Source organism: Meriones unguiculatus, assembly GCF_030254825.1.
Source record: "Meriones unguiculatus strain TT.TT164.6M chromosome 13 unlocalized genomic scaffold, Bangor_MerUng_6.1 Chr13_unordered_Scaffold_28, whole genome shotgun sequence".
Lineage (NCBI taxonomy): Eukaryota > Metazoa > Chordata > Mammalia > Rodentia > Muridae > Meriones > Meriones unguiculatus.
The window spans coordinates 12,931,847-12,954,870 of record NW_026843644.1 but is presented as its reverse complement, the minus strand read 5'-3'; the positions used below and the strand labels follow the sequence as shown (position 1 = coordinate 12,954,870).

The window sequence follows — 23,024 nt, the reverse complement described above, 5'->3', positions numbered from 1 at the left end:
TAAATGTTCAACATCCCTTTATGTGACCAAACCATGACTCATTACTACCTAGCCTGTGTGAAATGTATGGGGCATCAACATATTCTCTTCTGTGATGCAGCCAGCCAGAACTCATTTTATTGTATGAATATTGGAACAGTTTGTTTTTAAGACAAGAATCCAATCATACTTGCCTCCAGGCACACTTGTTTCTACCTTTATATTTCCAGTCTTGTAGTAACACCCATGCACTCTGATTCAGCTGCAAAAAGAAGTTTAATTTTCTCATGAAAATGGTTTGGCCATTGGTGAATTATAATCTGTTACTGTGACTTTTACCCTTGACTCCCAAAGCTAGTGATTGTTCTTTGCCTTTCTTTTCAAACGTTATTGTAGTCATTAAATGGGATTTCAGCAGTTGCATTCTTAGATAATCACATAACTAATAAAATTCTAATGCAATTTTAATTTGTTATATATTAGAAATTTTGTAGGAGAGAGAATATTTCTATCTTAGACCTCTTTTCTGCCTTGGTTTGGATTCAGTTTCTGTCTAATATGTACATATTAACAGTAATGTGTTTCTGGATAACTGGATCAGCTGTTAAGAGTGCATACAGCTCTTGCACTGAAATATGAATTCAGTAACTGACACACATTTTGGACAGCTCATATGCATTGTTTACAGAAATGTCTTGTGTCCAAATCCATAATTTATTGTTTATGCTAGCTCACAACATTGTGGAATTATTGATATGCTTGACCATAAGTTGTGTGAATGGAAGAATGCTTGAGCATCAGCTAACCTGTATAATTAACATATGTGAAAATTTCATAAGTTTGTGTGCATGTGTATGTTTACATATAGAAACACTCATACATACCACTATATCACCATGAGCTCTCAATTATCCATTCACTGCATTATGAACAAACACAAACATTCAAATTCAATTCATCTAATTCTAGATAAGGAATTAACTGACCTTATGTGTGCATTTGTATGTGTATTTATGTATATATAAATATATGTAATTCTAAAATATTGGTTCATTTCTGATTTAAAGTAATCAAACAGAACTAAAGAGATGTTTAGTATTTAACATGCTTGCCACATAAGCAAGAAAATGTGAATTTGATCATGATTAAAGGAAGGAAGACAAGCTGGGTGCAGAAAAAAATAGGCCTGTAATCAAAACTTTATGATCATGAAGACAGAGAGAGAACCTAGGTAATGCTGGCCACTGAGTTCAACAAAATCAGAAAGTGAGGGTTTCACACAGATAAAAATAAAGTTGACAGTAACTGAAGAAGATAACCACAGTTTACTGTGGACTTAAGAAGCACATGTGGTCGTGTGCATGAACACCCACACACAAGCTTACAGTCACAATAGAGCAAAGAATTAAAATTTCACAATTATTTTAAAAATTCAAAGAATCATTACACAATCATTTTTTATAATTCTTTACAAATAATTCCCTTCATATTAAATACTGAAAATTTTCCAGACCTGTTTGTAGTTGCTTGGCCATTGAATCAGAACTTCATTGATGAAAAAGCCTTGATCTTGTGCACTCTTGAAGACAAACTCTCCCACTTTAAGTAATAATGCATTTCGAAAACTATATGCAATAAAGTTTTGTATGTCATACGTTTCCCTAATATTCTTGTTCTCATCAAAGCTTATTTCAACTCCAGCAGCATTTATAAATTTAATTTTCCTCAGAAATGGATGCAGCTGAAGAGAGACATCATATGATATGAGTGGCCCATACAGATTACTGGCTGACTTTAAAGAGAATTTCATTTTCCCTCTCTGTAACATGGCTTTCTTTTTGAAAGTGCTTAGTTTGTTTATTTGTCTTCCCAGTTGTTTAGTGAGATTAAAATTATTCCCCATAGAAATAATGCAAAAGCTACTGAACACAAGTTGAAATATTGTCTATGAGATGCAAGATAGTATAGTGTGTAGCATGTCCTTAGTTGAAAAAAGGTCCTGTGTCTTTCTCCAGCACTAGAAAATAATATTTCCATTTAGAAGATGTAGATTTGAAGAGGATCCAAAATGGTGACACCCAGTGTACATTTTTACTAAGGATTTGACTGTAGTGACTTCACAGCAAGTGAGAGGTCATGCTGTGGACTCGAAAATGCCAGTGTCTATGCTTTACAACTGTACAGAAGATACTAGAAGGAAAAGCCAAACCAAAGAAAGTAAACAACACCTAGAGAAACACAGAAAATAAATAACACAGCTGCTGCAAAACCAAAAGAACAGAAACACAAAAACTTGCTGCAATCTTAAAAATCAAAATAACAGGCACTAGCAATCATTAATCATTAGTATCACTCAACGTCTATGGACACAGTTCCTCAATAAAAAACACAGACTAACAAAGTGGATGCATAAACAGGACTTATCAATCTGCTGCATACAAAAATCTTAAAAACAAAGGAGGACCTTACCTCAGAGTGAAGGGATAGAAATAGGTTTTTCAAGGAAACTGACCCAAGATTCAAGTTGAAAGAAGCCATCCTAATATCTAATAAAATAATCTTTTAACTGAATTTATTCAAAACAGATATGGGAGGACACATATACCAAAAGGATGCATATGATAGAAAAAAAAAATCCACCAAGATGATGTCTCAATTTTGAATATTTTGCTCCAAATACAAGGGCACCTACATTTGTAAAAGTAACATTACTGAAGCTTAAATTATACACTAATACAGCCAGAGTAATAGAGGGAGACTTCAAAACCCCACACTCACCAAAGTACAGGTCATGAAGACAGAAAATACAGAAACAATTAAACTAACATATGCATGGATCAAATAGATTTAACAGACATCTACAGAATTTTCACCCAGACAAAAAGAATATACCTTCTTTCAGCACCTTACAGAAGCTTCTCCAAAATTTCCCATTGACTTTGACAGAGAGTGAGCCTCAAAAAGTACAATAAAGTTGAAATAACCTTTTATGTCTTATCAGACCACCATGGATTAAAGCTAGATATCAATAACAATGGAAACAAGAGAAAACCTAAAAAAATCTCATGGAAACTGAACAACTCAGTGACCACTGAGTAAGGGAAGAAATAAATTAAAGATTATCAAGAATTCAATGAAAATGAAGGGGCAACATTCTGGGACACAATGAAAGCAGTGCTAAGAAGAACTTTCATAACATTAAGTGTCTTCCTAAAAAGAATTAAGGAATTCTCATTGTAGCAACTTAAAAACACCTATAAAAGCTCTAGAGCAGAAAGAAGTAAACACACCCAAGATGAGTTGACAGCAGGAAATAATCAAACTCATGGATGAAATCAGTATCGTAGTAAAAACCAAGAGCTGTTTCTTTTGAGAACATCAACAAGATAGACATACCTCTACACAAACTAACAAAAAATCAGAGAGACTGTATCCAAATAAACAAAATCAGAAATGAAAAGGGGGAATAACTCCAAAGAATCATTAGATAGTATTTCAAAAGACTGAATTCCACAAGTTTCAAAAATCTAAAGGAAATCGAAAATTTTCCTGATAGGTTTCACTTACTAAAGTTAAATCAAGATCAGGTAAGCAGGTTAAAGTGTCCTATAACCCCTAAGAAAATAGAAGCAGTCATCAAAAGTCTCCAACCAAAATAATAATAATAATAATAATAATAATAATAATAATAATCCAAGAACCAGATGTCTTTAGCATGGAATTCTACCACTTTCAAAGAGGAGCTCATACCAATACCTCAGAAACTATTGAAAAACTCAAACAGAAGAAACATTGCCAAACTCATGCTATGAATCCACAGTCACACTGGTACCTAAACCACACAAGAATCCAACAAAGAAAGAAAAGTTCAAACCCATTTCCCTTATGGACTTTGATGCAAAATTACTTAGTAAGATACAGGTAAAACCAGTCCAAGTCCACATCAAATACATCATCCACTATGATCAAATAGGTATCATCCCAGGGATGCAGGATGCAGGGATCCATCACTGTAATTCACTGAAAGAAAAAAAAAAAACATGTTCATCTCATTAGATACAAAAAAAAGCTTTTGATAAAATTGTGCACCACTTCACGATAAAAGTCCTGTAAAGATCAGGGATACAAGGCCCATACATAAACATAATAAAGGTAATATACAACAAGCTGATAGCCAAAGTCAAATTCAATAGGGAGAAACTCAAAGCAATTACAATAAAGTTAGGGACAATACAAGTCTGTCCACTCTCTTCAAATCTTTTTAGTGTAGTACTTTATGTTCTTGCTAGAGCAATAAGACAACTAAAAAAGATCAAGGGGTCCTAATTGGAAAGGAAGAAGTCAAAATATGCCTATTCACAGACGATACATTAGTATATATAAGTGACCCACAAAATTTTACCAGAGATCTTCTAAAGGTGATAAGCTCCTTCAATAAACTGTCTGCTATAAAATTAACACATAAACTCAGTATTCCTCTTGACTATAAATGATAAATTGGCTGATAACAAAATTAGGAAACAGCATCTTTCACAACAGCCAGAAATAATATAATATATCTTGGTAGAACTGCCCAAGCAACAGAAAGACCTCTATGTTAAGAACTTCACATCTCTGAAAAAAGAAACTGAAAAAGATATCAGAATATGAAAAGATTGTCCATGCTCATGGACGGGTCACATTAACGTAGTAAAAATGGCCATCCTACTAAAAGCAATCTACAGATTCAATGCAATTACTATCAAAATACCAACCCAATGCTTCAAAGACCTTAAAAGAACAATTCTCAATTTAATATCGAACACCAAAACAAAAACAAAGAAACAACAACATGAAAAACAGAATAGCTAAAACTTTTTTTGTATAATAACTTTTGGAGGTTATACATCCCTAACTTCAAGTTGTACTACGGAGAAATAGTAATAAAATCTTATGGGACAAAATGAAAGCAGTGCTAGAGGAAGTTCATAGCATAAAGTGCTGACAGAAAGAAGGTTGAGACATCTCATACAAAGAACTTAATGACACACATAAAATCCCTGGGGGTGGGGGGGGGGAAACAAGCAGACACACCCAAGAGGAATAGATGGTTAGAAATAATCAAACTCAGAGCTGTAATCAATGAATTAGAAACAAAGAAAACAATTCAAAGAATCAATGAAATCTAGAGCTGGTTCTTTGAGAAAATCAGCAAGATAGACAAACCCTTAATCAAACTAACTAAAAGGCAGAGATAAACTATCCAAATCAGCAAAATCAGAAATGATAAAGGAGACATAATGGCAGGTACTGATGAAATCTAAACAATCATTAGGTCTACTACAAAACTCTATATGCCAAAATATTTGAAAATCTAAATTAAATGGACAATTTTCTTGATAGATTCCATTTATCAAAATTAAATCAAGATTGTGTAAATAGATTAAATAGTCCTATATGCCCCAAATATAAGCAGTCTCAAAAGTATCCCTTACAAAAAAGCCCAGGGCCAGAGGGTTTCAGTGCAGAATTTTAACAGACCTTAAAAAGAGCTAACTCTAGTTTGTGTGCAAGGTGATAAGTATGCATCTATTTTCATTTTTCTACATGTAGACATCCAGTTAGAACAGCACCATTTGTTGAAGATGCTATCTTTTTTCCATTGTATGGTTTTGACATCTTTGTCAAAGATCAGGTGTCCATAAGTGTGTAGGTTTATTTCTGGGTCTTCTATTTTGTTCCATTGATCCACCATTCTGTTTCTATGCCAATACCATGCATTTATTTTTACTGTTGCTCTATATTACAGCTTGAGATCAGAGATCTCCAGAAGATCTTTCGTTGTAGAGGATTGTTTTAGCAATTCTGGTTTTCTTGTTATGCCATATGAAGTTGAGAATTTTTCTTTCACAAAACTAAAGTCCAAGTGGATCAAAACCTCAATATAAAACCAGACACACTAAACCTGTTAGAATAAGAAGTGGGGAAGAGCCTTGAACTCATTGGCACAGGAGACAACTTCCTGAACAGAACACCAATAGCACAGGCTCTAAGAGCAACAATCAATAAATGGGACCTCATGAAACTGAAAAGCTTCTGTAAAGCAAAGAACACTCTCCTCAGAACAAAATGACTACCTACAGATTGGGAAAGGATCTTCACCAACCCTATATCTGACAGGGGGCTAATATCCACTATATATAAAGAACTAAAGAAGTTAAAATAAAACAAATTAAGTAATCCAATTAAAAAATGAGAAACAGAACTAAACAGAGAATTCTCGATAGAGGAATACTGAATGGCAGAGAAATACTTAAAGAAATGATCAACGTCATTAACCCTCAGGGAAATGCAAATCAAAACAATCCTGAGATTTCACCTTACATATGTCAGAATGACTACTACCTAAAACTCAAGTGACAGCACATTCTGGAGAGGTCAGGGAGAAAGGGGAACTCTCCTCCACTGCTGCTGGGAATGTAAATTTGAATACCCACTCTGGAAATCAATCTGGAGCTTTCTCAGACAATTAGGAATAGCGCTTCCTCAAGATCCAGCCATACCACTTCTAGGCATATATCCAAAAGAGGCTCAAGTACACAATGAGGATATTTGCTCAACCATATTTGTAGCAGCTTTATTTGTAATATCCAGAAGCTGGAAACAACCCAGATGCCCCTCAACTGAAGAATGGACACAGAATATATATATTGGTATATCTACACAATGGAATACTCAGCAGTAAAAAAACAAGGAAATCATGAAATTTGCAGGTAAATGGGGGGAACTGGAAAAGATCATCTTAAAAGCAGAAAGACACACACGGTATATACTCACTCATATAGATATATAATATAGGATAAACCTACTAAAATCTGTACACTAAAGAAAGTAATCAAGAGGGAGAACTCTGGCTAAAATGTTCAATTCCAATCCAGAACAGCAAAGAGGATGGACATCAGTAGAAGGAGAAAATGGAACAAGTTAGGAGCCTGCCACAGAGGGCCTCTGAAAAGCTCTGCCCTACAAACTATCAAAGCAGATGCTGAGACAAATGGCCGACCTTTGAGGAGATTGCAGGGAATCTTATGAAAGAAGTGGCAATTAGTAAGACCTGGAAGGGAAAGGAGCTCCACAAGGAGAGCAACAGATTCAAAAAAATCTGGGCACATGGGTTTTCCCTAAGACTGATAGTTAAACCAAGTAGCATGCAGAGAGATAACCCAGAACCCCTGCACAGATGTAGCCCATGACAGTTCAGTCTCCTTGTGGTTTCCATAGTATTGGGTACAGGGCCTGTCCCTGACACAAACTGATTAGCCTGCTCTTTGATCACCCCCCCCTGAGGGGAGAGCAGCTTTACCAGGCCACAGAATAAGACAATGCAGCCACTCCTGATGAGACCTAACAGACTAGGATCAGAAGGAAGAAAAAGAAGTCCTCCTCTATCGGTGGACTTGGGGAGGGGCATGCATGGTAAAGGAGAAGGAATGGAACAATTGGGAGGAGAGGAGGGAGGAAACTACAGGGGGGGGATACAAAGTAAATAAAGTGTAATTAATTAAAAAAAGTAAAAAAAAAGAGCTAACTCCAAGTCTATTCAAACTATTCCACAAAATAGTAGCAGAATGAACATTACCAAACTCATTCTATGAAGACAGAGTCACCTTGATACCAAAACCTCACAAAGACCCAAAAAAAGAGAACTTCAAACCTATCTCTCTTAAGAACATTGATGCAAAAATACTCAATAAGATACTTGCAAACCAAAACCCAGAACACATAAGAGATATCATCCACCATGACCAAGTAGGCTTCATCCCAGGCATGCAGGTTCAATAGAAAGAAATTCATCACGGTAATCAATCATAAACAAACTGAAGGAGAAAAACCAAATGATCATCTTCTTAGATGCCAAAAAGGCATTTGACAAAATCCAATACCCATTCATGTTTAACTAAGTCTTGGAGAGATCAGGGATACAAGGCACATCCCTAAACATAGTAAAGACAAAATACAGCAAGCCTCTAGTCAACATCAAACTAAATGGAGAGAAACTTAAACCCTTTTCTATTTTAACTTGTACTTTAAATTATAAGATGAAAATGTTTTATTGGCTTGACCACAGCAAATTACTTACTAATAATGTAAGATTCTAAGCTTCGCCTGCTTATGAGTGAGGCTTACCTGCCATGGTAGAAGCCAGTCTGTGTTTCTGTCTTCTTTAGATCCCATTTCAATTTTGCTCAATAGCATTTTATGTAGGGCATGGGCCACTGCATGTACTGCACTCCATAAGGAATAGCTTGGCTCAGAAATAGACATCATATCATTTATTTTATCCTTAGTCTTTAGGGAACTATTCAAAGGACAGGGTTTAAAATTTCCACATTGCGAAGCAGGAGGTGAACAATTAAATTTGTCAATCCAGAGTTTAGAGAAGTAAACATCTCCTGGGTAATGGGAGGGTGTAAGGGCCTCAAGAAAGTGCTTGAAGCCAGGGATAGTTCTCTTCTTTAAAAATGATAAGCTTCCACTGAATAGGTTTATCATAATATGCTTTTCATTTATTATAGACTCTAAGTATGTCGAGTGTGGCTTTGCCAAAATCCACACCTTCTTTCTGGTTACAAAGATACTAATGTCTACACAGAAGAACAGCAAGTCATCTATATCACCATAGAATAAATTCACATTTACTTGAGTATGTTGTTTCAAGTTTTGCAAACAATAATCATAGTTTACATTTACATTCAAATTATCTGGGAGTTTTTCTATAAAAGCCACACATATATCTTCTGTTACCATCTTTACTTTCAGGTCAGAGAGAAACTCCCTTCCTCTCTGATCATCAGACACAATGATCCCCACCCACTTCCAGCCAAAGTGGAGCAATAAAGAGATCAGCCCTTGGGCTAGACCTCTGTCTTCAGTAGACATCTGATAAAGGAATGCAAATGTATCTTTGTCACTAAGCATGGAATCAAATGGTCCATATGTGACCTGGGAAGCAAAGAAAGAAAAAAAGTGATTCTGAGTTTCAGGTATTTGGAATCATCACCCTTAAGAGGAAGTGATTTTATAATTCAAATATGAGGGTTAAAGGACTGACTATTGTTAAGGAGGATGTCTTCTGTGAGATTAGCTTGTCCCGAAATTATGTGGTGCTATACAGTCTTTTACAAATACCATAAGCTCCAAAGTTACTGAGGTGTCTGAAGCAGCCAAGAGGTAAACAATAAGCTGTTCATTGGCTTGAAAGGAATGATAGATCTCTCTTGCTACAATAACAATGCAAAAGAATATCTGATGTAGAGAAAACTGCAGAAGGCATTAACAGGTATTTTCTATTCTCATAACACCTCTGAGAACCTTCACTTTTAGGAAAGCAAATATGGAAAGAGACTAACAGTTTTCAGAGATTCAGTTTCCCAAGTTAAAATTATTCAAGTTGTGATTACCTGGGGCCTCATTGCCAGGGGTTATTGTATCATCCCTCTCAATAGAGACAAAACTCAGACAGATGTAAATTATTGTCTTTATTTTTTATTACATTAGCTTAAACTACAATTATGAATTGTTTAACTGAGTGATAACAATGAGAGTTACCGTGTAGGTTTTTTAATCTTGATTATTGCTGACTCTTGTGCTCACCAGGCATTTTCTGTTTGTAGTAATGTGTGCTGATAGATGCTATGCATTTCTTCAGTGTAGCCTGGCAAGAGTCAATTGTGATGATACAGCTAAGTGGTTAGTCTCTGTGGGTGCTATTCTGAGATCAACTTTCCTGAATGAGATCATTAATTCCTTCAAAGATTTTCATCGGTGATGGCATTAAACATTGTTCCAAACTTAGTCACATGTCCTGAACTTTCTTTTTCCATATGTCAGGTATTGACAACCGTAGGAATTTTGAGATGTATATATGCTAGATTGGGTAGTTACGTATCTTTGCTGTAGAATTTGACTTATGATCAAATGCAGACTGAGTATCCACAGTACATCATCCATTGTTTGGAGATAGAATCATGGATACTACTAAGTGATCTGCTCAGAAACTCCCAGAACTAACTGTTCATGCATTTTGCCACACTCTGCCATCTGTTAACTATTAACATATCAAAGTAATTCGTTCACTGCTATTTGAAATCTGCCTACAGTAAACATAATCCACTTCTCTGTTTTCTTTTGTTTGTTCTGTTATTGTTCTTTTGTTGGTTTGTTTGTTTTCATCAAGTCTAAGATGTAATTGTGCTTAAAATATGTTTCTAACTTACTTGTGGGACATTGTAGAGCTCTGAAAGTGTTGCAATTGCAGCAGAAAATTCTGGCTTGTTTCCTGAAATGATTCCTAGAGGTTTGTATTGAGTGTTGCACTTCTAATTAGGGATATACTCACTCCTTCCAGACAGCCATATCAGAGGGTCCTCCAAGGTTATTTTGTTAGAATTAAAAGCATTGTAGATGTGGGAACCCAAGGTCATATTGGGAAGCAGGTTTGAGTCCTTATTTATCTCTTCAATGGCAAAGTATAAGGTCAGCAAATATTGATAGTTTCTCCAAGTCACTCTAAACCAGAGGAACAAAAGGTTGGGTATTGTCAGTACATTTTTCTAAAAAAGTCTTTATCAAATACAGGAACCTAGAGATCCTAGCCTTTGACTTTTCCTGTGACATGTAAGTCTTGTGTGAATAAGCTCATGACAGCCCAGGAACATCATCAAATGGCTCCTAAACTCTCAGAGGTTTAAATGTTTCAAATATTTTTGGTGTACATTGTGTGCATTAAATATCACTTGTTTGTATCTTATGACTACTGAATACATATGTGCTTATGACATTTCAGCTCATGGAATCACTGGGTTACAGAAGAGTCACTAAGGTTTCACTAGGAATATAAAAAAGAGCTTCCTACCCTTTTCTTTTGTAATGATTCAATTTCATACTTATGAAAATTCTAACAAGTTTATGTGCATTACTAGTGGTAAAGTGTCTCTTTGTGGTATAGACAGATGCCCGGGCATCTATCTATAGATAGATCACTTTGAATAAAAGCTAGCATCTCAGTGCTCACAGGGTGGCCTTGGAAACATGTTTAGCTCCAGTTCATAAGATCCTTTCTGGCATCTTTGGGCACCAGGGACACCTGTGGTATTCACATATATATAAGAAGGTGAGCTCTTGAGTAAATGAAATAAGAATAAATAAGCATGTGCAAAATAGTGTTCTTGGGTTTGAAAAATGATATGTTATGACTAGTTGCTGCTCTTATGGAGGACCCTGATGCAAGTCACAGTAGCCAGTTTTAGGTTCCAATAGTGTGTATCACCAGTTCTAGGGGATCCATGTCCTCCACTGGCCTCTGAAGGGACCCTGCACATAAGTGGCACACAAACAAACATGTAGGCAAAACACTCATAAACATATTGTAAAAATTAATAAATCTTTATAAAAACTAAAAAAGTAGTAAAAAAGTAGTATAGGAAATGTGTTTCTCTAAGCTTGCAGATTAAATGAATGAGTAGAGTTTCCTAGGTAAGGCAGGGGGAAAAATAAGTTAAAGTAGCATATGAAAAAGAAAACACCAAGTACATTAAGACAGTACAAAAGTGCTCACAATGTGACAAAGTGGAACTTTGTTGCAGGTGGGTTAGTTGAACTGTGTCACACAGAGCCTTCAGCACTTGAGGATGGGTCCTCAGAAGTTTTTTTTCAAAACTGTGGTAGATAAGAGTCTGGGTGACCCTAATAGAGGGAGCTTAACAGAAATCATTAGCCTAAAGTCAACTGTGTTCTAATGAAGGAAGGATTCTGCCTTCTGACCTGCCATCATCAGGAAGAAATTCCATTTGGTTTTACTACATTAATCTGGGATCTGTGGCTAGATGTTCTGTTAAGAGAGAATCTACTGGGCAAAAGCAGGCAATTAGCAAAAACCGAGAGAAAGACAATTAGTCTTCCTCAAGGATTATCCCATACTACATATTGAATTGTAAGAATGTATACATGTATACATGAAAATTCCTGGACAGAGCTCTGTCTGCAAAGACTGGATATAAAAAGTTCATTGATGTGGTGAGGGTGAGATTGCAATGTTGTAGTTTGAAAGGCTCATTACCATAGCATGGGCTACCTGAGTAGCCATTTCTTGGACACCTCTGTGGTTAAGATGATAGTTATATCTATATCTACATCTGTATCTCTACATCTATCTATCTATCTATCTATCTATCTATCTATCTATCTATCCTATAGCTGATGAGTAAAATCGTTTTAGAATATAGTAATCCAGAACTCTACTGGCTTTTGCCAATCTAAAAGACGAGAATGACATCACATAGCCATCTTGGCATCTTGGGCCTGTATGATATCTTGCCCCGTTTTGCTTTTTAATGTCCTCTCTGAGGTTTCCAGTGCTGTATTGGAGTCATAGTTTTCTTTATTTATTCTGTTACTATGAAAATTCATGAAGCTGCATCCACATTGTATCATAGAATTTGGGATAGCCTAAATCATGTTCACAGATTCTCAAATTTATTGAAGAAATTCTTTTTTTCCATTTGAGTTAGGGGCTTATGTTTTTCCAGTCACATAAAAGCAATACTAAAGACTAAAGAATCGATTCAGTTGGTTATATATGTATACTTATTCATTTATATTTGTGTGACAGGAATGCCACAAGAAGATCATCAGGGCCAATCAACCAGGGCCCAGGGGTCCTCAGGATTTTGATGCACCCACCAAGAACAATGCATGGTCTCAACCTACGTCCTCTACATATAAGTAGCTGATGTGCTGAGTAGGCTTCATGTGGACCCACTAGTTAGTGGAGTGGACATGGACTATATTTTCTGTTTGTTGATCACTTTCCCCTGATGGAATTGCCCTAACATACCACATGGGAGTAACACAAACTCAGTCATCATAACACTACAGGGGCTGGGGTGCTTAGCTAGAAGGCAGAATAGTGGAGGATGATATGGGAGAGAGAGAGGAGGATTGGGAGAATAGTGTGGGGCCTATGACCAAGATGTAAATTGAATTAATTAATAAAAAATATTCAAGTGAAAAATATGATAATAAGTTAGATGCTCTCCCTCAAAACCCTCAGAGAGTTCTGCTGAGTATGGATTTAAGGAATGTAATGAAAATGATTTCTCTGCCAGACATCTTTAGTTGGTAGCTAAGATAGGCAGAAATGGCCTTTCCTTTGATCATATTTCAACTGTGGTAGTGCTGACAACTGAACCATGAATTGCCACATGCTTCACCCACCAATAAATCCCTGCCTAGCCTTTGAACATTGTTAACTTAAATGCTCTACTCTGCCTGGCCAAGGTAGGTTACTTTTCCAAATTACTGCTCCATAAAAAAAAAAAATCTCAGGCCTCACAAGTCTGATGTTTGAGGGATCATGATACCTGTATAGCAGCTGAAGACAATGTTGTTTTGTGTGGCATCCAAAAACTGTCAACCTCTGTTCCCTACAGTCTTTGAGAATGCTATGAAGGATCCCAGACTGGGTGCCCAGGTATATAGTAAGTCTCTGTCATTTTGACTGATATAGAGGCCATTTGGATTATACTTCCTGCTCAAATTGGCCCCTCTCAGATCTCTTGTTTTTTTCACAGCATGTTTTCACTATAGAAGTTTAGCAGAGGTTATGAAATTTTAGGCAGCTCCTCTGAACAAGGCTGCAGCTGCATGGTCAGTCCATACCATGCATGAAAGCCAGACATTGTTCTTTTCTACAGATATCTAGATTTCCTGCTAAAGAAGGCATTACCTTGCTGGCTTCACACTGAAAAATCTAATCTCACAAAATTATATTTAACTGAAATTCAAATCAATGTTACTAATACCTAACAGCTTACATTTTATGGTTCTTTCACTGAAAAGAACTTGCTTGTCAACCATTTATACCAGTTGTCAAACAAATCTGTGTCCTGGTAAATGTGTGGATATGGGAAACAAACATTAAAGTTGATGTAATTTTGAACGTCTAAAAAGGGGATTTAAGGTATGTAAATGCAAGTTATAAATGTCTGAGAAAATGGTTTAAAGTATGTGAAAATGAGACTTAAAGAGTTTAAAATTTTAGGATTTTAAAATAGTAATCAGTGGAGTTCTGATATGCTATGAAAACCACCAGGTGAAAGCACTGGCTAATCTCATAGTTACAGGATCAAACTTTTTAATGTCCTTTTATTCCTGCTGAAGATATGCTTCAAGGCTACTCATTGTGCTGAAATCTTATCTGTCATTACATATTCAGAGAGAAGAAAGGCTATTCAGTTTTTTAGCCCAAAACCATCCTTTTTTTGTGCTCAATCTGATCTGTAAAGCATCAGTCTACTCCAACTGTTTACAGACACTTGGTACCTGCTTTTCCTACAGTGAGAATTTCAGTGTAGATTATAGATTGTGGTCATGTTAATATATTTAAAACTTGTATATCTTTGTGTAAACTTTAATAACTATAATTTATACTTCAAGGAATTGAGACTTGATCCACCTATCACATGACAAAAAGAATCTAGATTAAGATTTCTGTCAATTAAAAATTCAGTCTTTTCTGTCTTTTGTCTATCTCTGTGAATGGGTGTTTTTCTTCCTCCTATGTTGGGATTCCTTCTCTCTCTGGCTGCAGTGGGCTACTGAACTATGGTTTCTCTACCTAGTGAAAGCATTCCTAAGAGTTCTTTACTTCCAGAATAAATTAGACATCCTGAGGTTTTTTTTCTATTTAAGTACTCCATAACAATACAACTACCAAGACTGTAGGATAGCATGTTTGTTTCCTGCACAGAGAGGTAATATGTATTGATGTTTCAAGACGGTTCTTTTCAGCAAAGGATCATCCTAATCCCAAAATTGATGTTCAAATGAACACATGTACCAATTATAACATCAACAGAGAAACAGGAATATGAAAAAGCCTCATGATTCCTCCACATTATCATAAATAACCAACAACCTAACACACAGTTTCTCAAAGAGATAAAGTGGCAGATGAATACTTCAGAAAGTAAAGTGATGAACAACAGCAAAGAAGACAGAACCAAGCAATGAATTGAACTGGGCATTGAGGCAAGAATCAGCAGTCTCCACCAGAACTTGGATGAGGGATAGCATAAACACTTGTACACAGGAAAGACTGAGTACCATAAAAGACAAATAATAGGACATAAGTGAGACTGTGAGGGAGGAGAAAGACATATAGAAAGGCTGTCAATGAAAATCATACAGCCTCCAATCAAATTCCAGAACACTGGGATTCCAGCAGAGCTAACGAAGCAGAGGACAGAATATGGCATGAATGACATGAATTTCAGAACACTACATTACAATATCAGTGATAAATAAATAAGTCATATGTATGAACATAGTGTCTAAACTCTGAGATACTTTAATGATGCTAAAGACAGAACACATGAAACCAGAGATTCTAAGATTTGTACTGAGGACATAGGAATATTCCAGTTCACTTTAGCAGAAAATCTCCAAATCTCTGGAAAGAAACAGATATTCAAACATAAGACATTTAGATGGCCAAATAGACCTGAGAAGAATGGAAACTTATCTTGACATATTAGTAACAATATTTTAAAAATTCATAAGTCTAACCATGGAATCACACAATGGAGCAGACACAAAAGTTGGTGGTTTCTTTCCCTAATCACTTTATGACTGGAAACATAACAAAGAGAAGTGGAAATGTCTGTAGATGCACAATGAAACTGAAAAATATGAAACTGTTTTTCACATTGTTCTGAAACTAGTTCATAATTTCCAATGGAATTACCTATGTTTAGAACATCATGTACTATCTTGTAGGTAGAAGAAACATAGCACATTCAAACAAGTACTCACAGAAAGTTGTTCCATAGATGACTTGGTTCTCTGTCAAAAGAGTTCTGGATATTTTGGGGTAGAACATGTGGGATGTGAATGGGGATAAATGTACCAAGAATAATGTCTGCCTCCATGTAGTTGCTGGGCTCCCAGTAATGAAAACAACTGAGGCGAGACATCTCCATTGATGTATATGCAGATTGTTGGAGTAGGATGAGACAAAGCAAAAGAAGGGACATTTATGCTCTTCATGACACAGAGACAGTCCCCTGCATCTAGGTTGATCCAAGGAAATTATTGGCTTAGGTCCTGGAACAGGCTTAGACCTCAACAGTGTCAGAGAAGACTTTGTATGCTATAGCTCCTTCCTACTGTTGCTTCAGGATCACAGTCTGTGCACACCCAATAGTTCTCATGACAGGTCAATCCAAACACTGTAGCAAAGTCCAGACAACTGAGGACCACAATACTGAGATTTGTCTATTGCTGTAGTCAGACTCGCTCTGAATTTGCTGTCTTTTTATTGTTCTATTTTCCTTTCATCCATGTACTCTTGGAATCTCAATGCCCTGGAGCTCTGCACCTGGTTCCTCTATGTGGGTTAAAAACATGTTTGGTTCTTTCATTCTTCCTTCAACAACCTGTATGATTTCATCATGGTCCACAGTGACTTTGGAAAGCACCACAGTCTGAGGCAAAATTGTAGGTCATCAAAAACAAAACAAAACAAAAAAAAAAACAGCTTGTTTTGGATTGCTGTTGTGAAAGGTAGTGTGAACATTGGATTTCTCCTAGTAAGGGACTCAGGGGCAGTAACTTTTTGATCACTTTGCTAGCTCTTTGATCACTTCCACCAGTCAAGGTGGATTAACTAGGCAACAAGAAAAGTGGTTTGGACAATTTAGATGAGACCTGATAGGCTACATTGAGATAGTAGAGGAGGCCTAGAGGAGGGATATGGAGTGGCTGGAGAGGAAGAGATTCCAATCATACTTTTGAAGAAGAAAGTAAACATTGGTGACTCAGCTTTATGCAGGACACCTGGGCTCAGGCTTCTCAACTCAGCTTTTGTATTCGGCTCTCCTCCTGGACATTTGGCACCAAATTCAGAATTATACAGGACCAAAAGAGGGGGCAAGCTGCTTATAGTCAATTTAAGTCATGACAGGCAACACATTTATGACTTGTGTGCTTAGTTTAGATTATCAGCCACTTTCCTCTTTACATTCTTTTCTGATTAAGAGTCAAACATGAATCACCTTAAGAATCACGATAGGAGTAGTTTTGGAGCCTGTGAATATGAACTCAGTTTTGAAACTGGCAGCAGAAGACTTGAGATGGCTGGATTCAGTCAACTGTCTCATAACAACAACCAAAAAGAAAAATACTTCTTCTCTATACTTTTTCTAGTTTACTGTAATACTCTTTATCATAATTACTACTGATATAATTTCATGGTATTATTATATATACTGTTATAATAAGATATATACAATATAATGTAAATCAAATTTGATATCTAACTTATGTAAAATCCATTCATGAAAATGCAGCTATGAAATTTCAAGAGTCTTTGAAAGTAGAAAGGTGAAAAAATGATGTAATGTTAATTCTTATATATAAACAAACAAAATAATTAATTGATGCCTCCTATGTATAATCTTACAAAATTTTGGTTTCTGGAATTTAAAATATATATATACAGATTACACACTCAAACAATATCTATCTGTCTATGTATCTATCTATGTATCTATCTATCTAACTATCAATCTAGATATAGATAAATATACCTATATAGTGAAATTTCTATATAGGTACCAGCTTAATTTTTCTATGTTCAGTGAGTTGTGTAAGTGCTGTATTCAGCGATAGAGACTTGCAGTGAATTTATGGAGAGCAAATTATAATCTTGACATAAGTGTGCATTGTTTGGGCATTTCAATTAGACTCCTTTAGCCACCACCTCAAGTAGATATAACCCATCTTCATTTGATGTCAAGTGACATCCTGTTGGGACTCTCATGTTATTTCATTTGGATCACCTTCAGAGATGTATATATTTTAGGAAGCTTCTACTCTATTAGGTTACTACAGTAGCATTAAAATGACATTTAATTTTAGCTGCCTCTCTTTATATTACATTCCTTAATGTCCTCTTCCCTCCCCACTTCCAATCAATTCTCCTTTATGAGCCCATCTTCCATCTATAGATAACTATTTTATTATCCTATCCTAGGCAGATCTATTTACTTGTTCTCAAACACTAGTCTCTTATTTTATGTACATCCCACATGCTTATCATTCACTTTACAAGTAATAGTAACATGTAAGAAAATACATGCCACATTTGTATTTTTGAACTTGTGTTACTATACTCAGACTGATTTTTTCCTAGTTTACCTGTAGATATGCATTTACTTTGAAATTTCATGATTTACTTTGTAAAATGACTGAGTAATATTTTGTTGTGTAAACATCAACATTTTCTTTATCTATTCTTCTGTTGATGGACATCTGCATTATATCTAATTTCTGGAAGTGTTGATTATAGAAGTCATAAACATGTTTGCACAAATGTCTCCATGGAAGGATGAAACATTCTTTGGCTATATGCCCAAGAGTTGTATAGCTGGTTCTTGAGACAGAACAATCCCCATCTTGCTGCAGAAAAGCCACAAAGATGTCCTTAGTGGTGGAATATGTTTGTACTCCTACTAGAAATGTCTAAATATTCTTAGACATTGTGACTCTCTTTAGACCATATCTCAAACCACTTTTGGTTTCCATTTCCCTGGTGACTATTGATCTTGCACATATCTTTAAATGTTTCTCAGCCATTTGAATTATTTCTTTAAGAATTCTCTTCTGATATCTTTTTCTATTTCTTTCTTCAGAGACTGAAGTTTTTTTTCTTACAAGTCTTTCACTTGCTTGGTTAGAGTTACACCAAGGTACTTTATGTCCTTTGTGACTATTGTGAAGGGTGATGTTTTCCCAATTTCTCTCTCAGCCCTTTTGTCTTCTGTATACAGGAGTGCTACTAATTTTTTGAGTTGATTTTGTATCCAGCCACTTGGCTGACTTGATTTATCAGCTATAGGAGTTCCCTGGTAGAATTTTTGGGGTCACTCATGTATACTATCATATCATCTGCAAATAGTGACATGGCATGTACTCAAGGGCTGGTTCTTTGATCATCTCCACCTGAGGGGATGGCAGCTTTACCAGTCCACAGAGGAAGACCAAGAAGCAAGTCCTCATGAGACCTGATAGATGAGTGTCAGATGGAAGGAAAGGAGGTCCTACCCTATCATTGGACTGGTGGATGGGCATAGAAGAAGAAGAGTGAGGCAGCATGTGAGGGAACGGGGAAGGGGACTACTGCTGGGATACAAAGTGAATAAACTGTAATTAATAAAAATTTAAAAATTCTTTTTTTTTTTTTTCAAAGAAAGAAAGAGATAGTTTATTCTGAAGTCAAATTTGCAAGGTCATGGTCCAGGAACACAATCTAGGTTCCCCCAAATATCACGCTCCAACATGGTAGGAATTTGGTTCCTAAGTTTTTTTTTTTGTTGTTGTTGTTGTTTTTTTTTTGTTTTTTGTTTTTTGTTTTTTTTTTCAATGCAGTTTATTCAGGAACATTGAACAATCCTCGGACCCCGGGGAAAGCCAGCCCACAGCTTAAATAGCCTCTGGGTAGCCAACCCAGGCGTGCCACGGGGGCAATGCAGATAGGTCCACATACATGTAAGCAAGCCAGATCCTCGGCCTTAGCCAGATGTGGAGTTGTTCGTGACAGAGAGCACTCACCATCGGGAAGGTGGAAGGCGGAAACCAGCTCCATCTTTAAGGCATAGCATTCCGCAGCTCTCTACAGTTCCCCCTTTTTGTTTTAGACGCATCAGGCAAGAGTAGAGGTCTGATCTCTGATATTAGAAATGAATTGGGACTTTGTACAGATGTTCACTTAGGTGTCATCCACCCAAAGAGCATCGGACCCATCCGATACCTTTTTCTCAGAGGCGGGACCTGGGGCATCAACCCACATGCAATCAGAAATGCTCTTCTCTGGGTCCAAAGCGGCTGACCCTGAGTTCAGTGCTTAGCCTCGCATCCTGAGCGTATCATTTTAGCTTTTTATGGTATCCAACCATGCTTGGGGAGAATGTCCTGCTTCAATGGCTGTAAAGGCCTGAATGATCATGGCTGCATCACACTGTTGTGAGACTCTAATCTTGCATATATACCACAGGCAAACCAAGGAGACCAACACCAGAAGGCCTGCTAACACTCCCATGCCCGCCCATTCCTTCAGATGATTTATGGCTGCAGCAATCCATGTTGATAATCCTGTGGGTAGTCCTGCGTCCACTCCGGTAGAATTTACTGTGACAATGGCCACTCTCAGCTGCTCCATCGTAGTATCGAATTCTCCAGTCCAATTACCTAAAATATAGCTCGACAATTGTTTAGACAAATTTGCAGCGCAGGAAAAATTCTCATGTTGTATGCTAGTGACACAAAGTCCAGCATACTTTCATTGACAGCCAGGTTGAGCGATTTGCCATAGGGTATCAATTTGCTCCTGCAAGAGGTCAATCCTCTGATTGAACACCATCAAGCTTCCTTTTAGTTGAGCTTAGAATTGTATGTGTTTTATTTGTATTGTATATTTTATTGATATCTAATTTTTTCTTTTGACTTATGCATTTGAATATTAGCCTTTATTTGGGTGTGTAGTTGTTGAAAGTATTTTAGTTTTGTTTACACTCCTACAATTTCAGAATGATGGCGGTCCTTTGTTATGCAGAAGATTTTTCAGTTTTCTGCTGTACTTTTAAAGATTGTTTATCTTGATACGGGCAAGGGCTAGGAAGATCTCCCCTCCTCATTGATAAGTAAGATTAATAGAGTAAAACTGTCCATCGTAAAAAAACATCAACATCAACACTCAGTGCAATCTTCATCAAAATTCTAGACAATTCTAGCCAGATGTTGAAAGGACAGTTTCCAGCTTCAAATAGAAGCACAAATATACCATGACAGCTAAAACAATCCTAAATAAGAACTGCTAGATTAAATTGAACCAAAAACTATAGTAGTAAGTAACAGGATGGTATTAGCAGAATAACAAACACTTTGGTCGATGATGAGATGGAGGACCCAGGCAGAAATCCAAATACCTATGGACATTTGATATTTTTAAAATAAGAAATATTGAAATAAGCACTGGAAAAAAGACAGTATCTTCAACAAATTGTTGTGGTCAAACTAGAAGTATGCACATAAAATAATTCAAAAGATCACTATGTATCACTCTGCACAAAACTCACCAAAATAGATTAAAAAAGTCAGCAAAAATCAAGAAACAGAGAATCTGATGGATGAGAAATTAAGGAATAGTATTTTCTCTAGTCATAAGAATATCTTTTTCATGTTTAGACTGTATTGGTGAGGCTTATCACTTGTGTTTTTGTTAGACTTCTTCCATTTTTTTATTTCTAGATACATCTCAATTTTAATTTTAGCAATTCCTTTTGTAAAAATGTCTTCAACTATCTTTGGTGTTTTATTTCACTTTTTGTTTATTTTCACAGACATCATTGAGGTTTTATCCATATCCTTTGTTATATACTTCATTTATCTATGTTTTGAAATCATTGTCTTGTTCTGTGGCTATATTGAATTTCTCAGGGTCTCATCTAGTAGGGTTGTGATGATTTGGTGTCTTGGGTGTTAATGATTTTGATTTCACTCTGGTGTCTAGTTATCTGGATTTGGGATGATTGTGATTCTAGCTGTTGCTATCTGGACTTGTCTATTTTAGGTTTATGATGTTTAATTTCTTCACTTCTGTTTCTCTCTGTGGATTTTAGGAAAGGGTGTTGGCTGTGTATTGTCTTGTAGAGGATTCTTCTGAGTGCGTGCCTTGATAGATCATTAGGGATATTAGAGAGAGATTGTTCTTAGGTGTGGGTGATTACACTAAAAAATAATAATGAATAAAGATATCCCTTTCTCAGAGTATAGGACTGGGAAAAGTTTTCAAATCAAATTGACCCAAAAAACAAGATGAAGTAGCCATTTTCATGTCTCAAAACATAAGTTTTCATTCAAAATTAATCAAAAGATATGGGGAAGAACATTTTATACTTACTGAAGGAAAAACTCACCACTACAACCATTCAATAATGAACATCTCTGATGCAAATGCAAGGCCAGCCTCATTCATAAAAGAAGTATTACTAAAGCTTAAGTCATACATTGAATCTCACACATTAATAGTCAGAGACTTCAGCACTGACTTTCTCCAAAAGACAGATCAAGACAGAAAGGAAAAGGGGAAATAAAGAAACTAACAGAGATCTTGAATCAAATGGGCCTAACAGATATCTACAGAACGTTTCTCAGTGGCTCATGAAACCTTCTCCAAATCTGACCATATAATTCATCACAAAGCAAGCCTCAGAAGATATAAGAGGATTGAAATAACTTCGTGAATCTTATCAGACATCCATGGATTAAAGCTAGATTTCAATAAGAGAAATACCACTTGATCATGGAGTAAACAAAAGAAGAAATAAAAGACATTTAATTTTCAATGAAAATGAGGGCAAAACATACCCAAACTTATGAGACACAATGAAAGCAGTGCTAGGAGAAAAGCTCACAGCATTTTGATGAATGAAGTACCTTCATAAAGAAATAGGAGAGATCCCATACTAGTAATTTAGCAGCACACTTGAAAGCTCTCTAACAGAAGGAAGCAAACACACCAACATGGAGAAGTTGATAGGAAGTATTCAAACTTGGGGCTGGAATCAATACATTGGAAACAAAGAGACTGATACAAAGAATCAGTAAAACCAAAAGCTGGTTCTTTGAAAATATCAACAAGATAAAAAAACCCTTAGCTAAACTAACTGAAAGGCAGAGGGAGAGTATACAGCTAAACAACATCAGAAACAAAAAGGGGGCCATAACTACAGACAATGAGGAAATAAAATCATTAGGACTTACTTCAAAAGCCTGTATTCCACAAAATTCAAATATCCAAATTAAACAAATGATTTTCTGGATATATTTCACCTACCAAAGATAAATCAAGATCAGGAAAAAGTTTAAAAAGTCTAATAACCACTAAGAAAATAGAAGGAATCATCAAAAATCTCCCAACAACACCAAAAAAAGCCCACATCCAGATG

At 36.2% G+C, this 23,024-nt stretch overlaps 1 protein-coding gene and 1 pseudogene across 1 annotated transcript in view; one reads left to right on the top strand and one right to left on the bottom strand.

The window, feature by feature from the left end:
• The window catches only part of LOC132650697 (vomeronasal type-2 receptor 26-like), a 30,161-nt pseudogene extending 14,109 nt beyond the window's left edge, over window positions 1-16,052 (bottom strand).
• Window positions 1-23,024, top strand: part of LOC132650605 (zinc finger protein ZFP2-like) — a gene marked incomplete at its 3' end in the record, with an annotated part of 318,549 nt that overhangs the window by 162,299 nt on the left and 133,226 nt on the right. The window lies entirely within an intron of this gene.